This window comes from Ursus americanus, chromosome 27 (genome assembly GCF_024610735.1).
Source record: "Ursus americanus isolate L20-20 chromosome 27, mUrsAme1.1.p, whole genome shotgun sequence".
In the NCBI taxonomy this organism is placed as follows: domain Eukaryota; kingdom Metazoa; phylum Chordata; class Mammalia; order Carnivora; family Ursidae; genus Ursus; species Ursus americanus.
This window is the reverse complement of record NC_142153.1, coordinates 24,015,812-24,023,344: the sequence shown is the minus strand read 5'-3', so window position 1 is coordinate 24,023,344 and position 7,533 is coordinate 24,015,812. Positions and strand designations below refer to the sequence as shown.

The window sequence follows — 7,533 nt, the reverse complement described above, 5'->3', positions numbered from 1 at the left end:
CCCAGTTACAAAGAGCTAATATTGGATGCACTCAATAAGCTTCCCTCTCCTCTGTCGGCTTTGAAATCAAGGGACTTTGAAGGATTTGGCAGGACCTAAGGGCTCCTCAGAGCTGAGATCTGCATGGAACCTTGTGTGTGGCCTTCTAAGGTCTAACTTCCGAGGGGAGATTTTCCAAAGGCAGCTCTGAAGGTGGCAGACGCCCTGCCCAGCCCTCCACGCACCGCCGCATTTCATAATCCCCGAGGGGGAGACAGTAACCTCAGAGTGACAACGGCGATTTGAAGAAAATATTAGGGTTTTCAGAATCTCTTCATAGTGTTCTATTCTCAGGGCCCTCCAAAATGATCTGCGTTTGACTGAAAAAAAAAAAAAATACCCTGTCTAGAACTCATTCTCTGAATACTGTCCTGTGGTCTTGCGGGCATTCCCGTTGGAGATGACTAGGTAAAAATGTCAGGTAACTTTTCATGCTTTTTACTGGAATAGTTGAAAAGTGTCTTATTACTGGGGGGTAGGGATGTGCTAAAAATATCTTCGGAGGCCCCATGGTAATGCACACTAAACATCTAAACAATCTCAAGAGAACACGCTAGTCCTGGAGATTCTGCTCCGAAAACAGCCGCACCTTGGACACCAACACTCTCCTCTCCCAGGGGTCTCTAGGGTTCCTCCTGCTTCCCTTGTCCATCCTGCGTCTCTGACTCCCGGGAAGTCTTTGCTGCAGTCTGACCACCTTCCTTCCGGCTTCAGTTGAAGCAGACTGTAATCCCCTGTGCGCTCGCTAGGATGGCAGGGGTAATCTGGGAAACCTGTTCATGCCTTTATACTTCCTGAGCTGTGACCTCTCCCCCTTCCTTTGTTGGGGGATTCAGAAAACGGCTTGTCATAGACCGTTCATTTTTTATTGAAAAGACAAAGCTTTAAAAAATGTCTTAGTATTCTACAAGATTTTCCACTAGAAATCCTCCTAGGGAAAAGGACCTTGGAAACCCATTCCTGGCTCCCAAAACACAGTTATCAGAGAGAGGGAAAAGAAAAAAAAAGTTTTGACATCCTGTGAGTTTAATGTTGTGGAGAAATGAAATTTACAGAAGAGAAGGCACCCCTGAGTTTGAGAGCCTTTCTCAATTCCTTGGGCCATTCCCTCGAGTCCTCTGATGGAATCCCAGGCACAACGGGCTTATGGGATGCTGATGGGTTGCCTGTCCTCAGCACCCCAGGGAATCTCTTTAATACCTAAACAGAGACAGGAGATGAACGAGGCCTTGGGTCTTTGTCGGGTTTAAGTTGGAACCAAGGGCAAGTTCTCACTTTATGTGAGCTTCCTCTCCTACTGAAAGTAAAGTCTAGAAATAAATCCAGCCCTGCAGCAGGAGACAAAGAGGCAAGTATGTCTTGTACCTTCTGCTATGGGGCCAGGACCAGACATCCTGAGACAACGTGTTCTCCATGATTTAAGAATTAATTGCTTTCTCTTGCCTTTTATGCAGAAAACAAAAAGCAAAATACAGTATTATTTATCTGCTATTATTGCTCCATATTCCTCCAGTATGTATCTTTCATTATAATCAGAATGACTTCCTCCCAGCCAGCTAAGCAGCCGGCTCTTCCTAGACTACAAAGTCTCTGCCACCAGAGAATATGAACGCCTGTTGGCTGTGACAGCCCTGATTCCAGCACATGGTAAGCATCTTTGGGTCTGGTTATCTTGTACTCTAGCCCAGATGGTCTTTCCTCCTCTGAGTCTTTGTGGAGAGTTAACTTGCCATTTATTAAAAATACATGTCCTGTTGGGGTGATTTATAAACATCATCCTATTTAACTTTAAGAATAATTTTGCAAGGTGGGTATGATCAAATCATTTCAGAGTCAAGAACACTTAATTCAAAGAACACATCGCTCAGAGCCAGGGAGCAGGGGCGCTGGATTTGAGTTCGCATTTATCTAACTTGAAAGCACCTGATTTTTTTTTTTTTTTACTGTGTGCTGTTGCCTCTCACATATTCTATGCAGAATGTAAAATCCAGAGCAAGCCTGCCCACATCCTCCAAGCAGCAGTGGCTTGTGGGGGCCAACTGTGAGTGTCTTTACCTAGCTCCACAATCAGTGACTTCACATCTGTCAGGATGAAACGAACATTGGCGGAATGAACCATGGCAGAAGTATTTAAACCACAAAAATGAGAAAAGGTTACACATCAGTGCTTGTCGGAGAACGAGTTGTTAAGCCTATACCAGTACATAACTGTCTTCAAACTATAGTGATCTCTCCTCTTCCTCAGTTCCTGGTTTGTACATTTTAGAATTAATTTTATGGTATTCTAAGTTTCATGTCAATAAATCCTATCGACGCAGACCACCTAGCAGAGAGCTTAATAAACACTTCAAACTCTTAGGTCCAAGATGCTGTAATACACGATTGGATTTGTAGAGACTGAGAAGATGCCTTGTAAGGTCTAAGTCTACCAGCAGGGGGAGCCTAATTCCCAAACATAGGCTCACCTTTTCTGGAGTAAGCAGTGGAGTGAGGCAAAGGAAAAACAGAGGATCTGGCTTTGATAAAATGTGTCAGAAATTCAAATATACCTTTGGAATAAATGGAGACAAGGCTTTTCAAATAAAGTAATAGTGGTGGAACAAATATGCATTACCCATGTACTTGAAATAAAGGAGAACGTTGTACAAAAAATCCAGTGGAAACATCAAATGAAGAACTCAGTATTTTACAAGGTCGTGACTTTGTCCAGGAAGAAAATCGGAAATACTATGCACTTTGAATTCTCATATCTAGGCCTTTTAGAATACATAAACTGTGCAATTTTCAGAAAGCTTATTAAGATATTCCAGGTCCTTTAAATTCACCACCCCAAACAATATATAACTATAATCCCACTACAGTCTACATCCCAGTGGAATTTTTAAAAACTTGACAAGATCAAAATACTGAGAAATGAGAATAACTTTTCCAAGAGGACCTTGAATTTTCAGATTTTGCAGCATACCATAGAGCATAACAGTACCCATAGTTGTGACACAGGTGAAAACAGACAGCTCAAAAGAACATAATGGGTTGTACAGACCTAAGTATTTGGGGTTTGATTAAAGTGGCGTATCAAGTTGGTGGAAAAATTGTGAATGATTCAGTAAATGGTGTTTGGATAATTATTTGGGGACAAAATTTACATGATTCTCTCCATCGAGCCTCCGTGTTGTATTCTGCACAGAGATACCTACATTTCTTGACATACATGCATGTATATTCAATGGGGATCATATGCGATCAGCTTCCTTGGTGATCTGTTTTCCATGTGAAGAAATAAACTGGGAAGCCACATATGAGCCAGCCCCCTCTCTCTGCCCACCGGCTCTATCTCCCCCTGCAGGATGGTCTCAGCACTGACTACAGATGGGCTCTGTCTGGGGATGGAGAACATGGCTGCCCGCAGTTGTGAGCACAGCGATCTAAGATCTAAGAGGAAACAGCACTTCTCTCCTTCAGCTTCAATGGATAAAATCTTGGGAATCTTTCTTTTCTTTTATAATTATGAAAAAGTCTGAGCATTCGCGGGAGTAGAGAAAATAGTGTAACAACCCCCACTGTACCAATCATCCTGCTTCAACATGGACAATTTTGTTTCATCTACCCTCACCTCCTTGAATTATTCTGATCGTTGTGATCCAAACATCACATTTCAAATCATTCCATCCATTAAAGTTTCTGTATATACCTCTAAAAGATAAGGACAATACTATCATCTCACACATAAAACATTAATTGTGATTCCCTAATATCATTAAATATCCAGTCAGTATTTAAATTTCCCCAAGTATATTATAAGCATTTTGTTACTATTTCTTTGAACACAGACTAAAGTTCCAGGGTATATGCTAATTCATTTGGTCTTGGTTACGTGCTCACACCTGTACCAGTCACAGGGACGCGTGGCCATGACACACTGGGATTGGCCGAGCGAGGGTCATGTGCCCACGCCGATGGTCAGGTGGAGAGGCTTTCGCTCTAGAAGTGGGGCCTGGAGAGACACAAGCAAACAGCCAGTCTAACCAATCCAACCCAGACTAGATTGTTACACAGGGTTGCGTTTTCTGATGGCCCTCCTCAGCCTGCCGCTCTAACAGAGCCCACGTTGACGGCTCACCTAGAAATTAGCCACCCTCAAGAATCCTCTCACCTCTGAGAATTTCCAGGGCTGCTTCTCCGGTGCGTTCCAGAAGGAGCTTCTCCAGCTCTTGTCCCTCTCATCTCGACCCCTTGCTGCGCTCTCTGATGTGGTGCCTCGTGGTCTTATGGCCCTTTGGGGAACAGTCCTGCATGGGTGACCGCTGCACAGCCACATCAGGGAAGGGAAGCTGCTCTCTGATCCGGCGAACAGCCCTCGCAGCTGCTGGGAGACGCGGTTACTCTTATACCTTGGGTCTTCTAGTTACTGTCAGGGTTTTCACCTGGACGGCTTTACAGCCACCCGCCAGGTGTCTTTAATAAATCTCTGCTTCTCGCTCGAGTGCGGACATGAAGTGGACTTCCTCGGAATGGGTCTTCTCTCACCGTAAGCTCTGGTCCAAGCCGGCTCTTGAGTTTACCCCCTCTGACCACGTGTTTCTCTTTCTCGGCGTCTGCTCTCACAAGTGTCGACCCCACGCAGCCTCAGTTCCACATTGGCTTTATTTATGGAACACTTCCTTTAATATTAATATGTGCAATGATTCGCCAATTAAAGATTAAGTGTTTCCTGAAAATCTGGAGGAGCTACCAAGTATAAAACACTGAATTATTCAGATGGAACGAAACAGAAGCTTCGCAGATTTGTTTCCGTTTTAAGAATAGAGAATAAATCGGGATGGGAGCAGAAGTTAATGTAAACCTGAAAGTCCATTTCGCCTCTGGGAGCTGGTTAATAAAAGTTTATACACCTCTTTTAAAGGCTAAGCTCCTAACACATTTATCTCCAGAATGAACCGAGTGGGATTCCTAACATTCTTGGTATTTGTTTAATTTAATAGTACAGACCAGCTCATCAGCTCTGGGGCTCCGCGGAGGTATTCTGCATTCTGCACCGTAGTTCTTTGGTGCAATTGTTCAGCCTCGCTCTGCTGTGAAGAGAAAGATTGATCGCTTGGGCCATAACAGATAGCAGGCCGCATGAAAAAGCATAGGCATTGGTTCTTTTGTGAAAAATCTGTTAAGAAAATTCCATGTGTCTTATGTAAGACTTGACCTTCGGAAGTGAGACCATGCATTCATAAGGTGTCATAAATACTTCGTTGTTTTCTTTTCACTGTTAGTACATTTCGAGTGCTCCAGAGGAAGGGGCATTGTGCTCCAGAATCAGACACTCGCGCAAAATCCCACAACCCTGGAAGTCACGTCTCCATGGGAATTAACATATTCACCTCATACAAAATCAGGATCATGATAACCACCTCCGGGGGCTGGTTGTTCTGTTCATGGAGTTAAGGCACATCAGTTGCATAAAATAGTGCCTGGAACCTAGAAGGTGCTCGACAAATAAATTCGCTTCCTACGATCCTACATCTCCATAGACTCATTGAATCAGCATTTCCCAACGTGCGCACGCTCCATGCCAGTTCTTAATGCCAGGATTTTAATCGTTATTCCACACAGAAAGGGTTCTGTGATTAGATAAATGTGTCTGGGCAAAACTGGCTTACACAAAGAGGACATAAATGGGTTATAGATTTTCTCTGTGCTTCTGCTTCCTTTGTAAACTGTAGGGCATCGAGGAAACTTCTATGCGGAGCTCTAGTGCACCATTTCCTAGTCTTATTGCAGCATGGAGTCCTTTTATCTTGGAACCCTAGGCAATCTGCACGGCACTTTTAGGGCAATAAGGAGTTATCTTCCATCAGAGAAATAAATCCTTCAACCGTAACTGCTTTTCTTGTACCCCTAGCACAGTGTTAGGACAAGACTGGTTCTCATACAGTTTTTTTAAAAGTGCTTCTCATTTTTTTCTTATTTTGTTAATATACTTGAAGGAAAAATATGGAGGGAAGACTCTACTTCTTGGGGAAGGTTCTAACTACTTTCACTCTATTGTAAATGAGCAGGAGAGAGGAAACATCAGTCTCAATGATGGAAGGACAGGGCAAGGAGACAGGAGGAGCCTGGCTGCCATCACGGGCGTGCAACCTGCAGGCTGGAAGGGCCATGGCTGGGTTTAATGTCCTGCTCTCGCCGTCTGGAAATTCTTATTAATTTTTCAACAATGGTTCCACATTTTTGTTTTGTACCGAGCTCCTCCAATTATGCAGCCAGTCTTGAGGGAGAGACACTATGAAGAGAGGGTGTGACCCTTTCGATGTTTGACCCGTTGCGTGTTGACCGGAAGCTAGCCCTGACTGACGTCATTGTGATCAGAGCTCTTGACCCAAATGCCATAGACAGGAAAAAAAAATCGATCATGCTAAGCTGTGTGGTAGCCAGAGAACAAATTAAAGTGATAAATAAGTATTTTGTGGGTGAGCCTTCCTGAACTAATAAAATATTTGATTCATTATCCCTTCTCTGAAACTCTGAGTAACTTACAGACCCTGAAAGAACAGCCTAGGGGTTATTATGCTCTTAACACAAACCCTCAATCTGCTCAGCTGTCAATGTCCCTTAAGAAGAGTTGCCATGGTGAAGTCTGTCACACCTGCCAATCACTTCTACACACCATTCAATTAGAAAGTAAGTAGCGGAGTTCTACCCTAAAGGGAAATGCAAAGGAGCAATCGTTTCAGCCATCTTGGATGAATTGTCCACGGGGATGAAAATATTCAAAGTATCTTAAGGTCAAAACTATAATTCCACCACTTTTACTCATTAAGGATATTTCTACACACCATATGCGCCTAGTTTAAAAGCTTATAGAAGCCGTTGTTATAAAGGAAAACCCAGAACATAAAAATATTCATGGGATTTGATTTTTTCAAATTGGAGTTTAGAGCATGGGCCAAAGAGAAGAATATGTGTTTCCCAGGAAGGAAAGATTTTTCATATGGGACCAAGGGGGAAGAACCTATGGTGGAGACTGACAGATTGCTTGTGGGGAGGCAAGAAGAAAATCAAGAGAATGTCTTGTCATGCTGGTCCAAACAGAAGCACTTCATAGACGGAGAGGGTGACAAGTTCATCACCCCACAGGAGGGTGGGCTGGACACTCCTTCTTGCCTTTCCGATGAGTTTTCCTTTTCTGTCTGAGAAGCAAATCTCTCTAAATCTGTCCTTCTGGGTCTTCATGTCTCTTGTGATCAAAGACTTTTAAACATTAATGACTTTTCAGTAATTGTTAATAGCCACTTTGCAAATTCCTTCAGCTCTTTAGTTTTGAGGAGGAAATTTCTTAAAGAAGCATTTAGTAGGAAAAGCCAAACATATCATTTTAAATGGTTTCATTACAAGACTCTAGAATAAAAAAAGGTTACTAAGCCATTAGTGGATTTTTTTAACTTTTTATATATTTTAATTTATTCTGATAACCTAAAACTTACTTTCCTTCCACTGCTATTC

The 7,533-nt window shown here is 42.9% G+C and overlaps 1 long non-coding RNA gene across 1 annotated transcript; it reads right to left on the bottom strand.

Moving 5' to 3' along the window:
- Window positions 1–354: 354 nt before the first annotated feature.
- On the bottom strand, window positions 355–4,927 carry LOC148107640 (uncharacterized). The gene is made up of 2 exons (XR_015721980.1): window positions 4,193–4,927; window positions 355–4,033 (listed from the first exon to the last, which is right to left on the bottom strand). It is a non-coding gene; the product is annotated as an uncharacterized LOC148107640 (long non-coding RNA).
- Window positions 4,928–7,533: the final 2,606 nt, after the last annotated feature.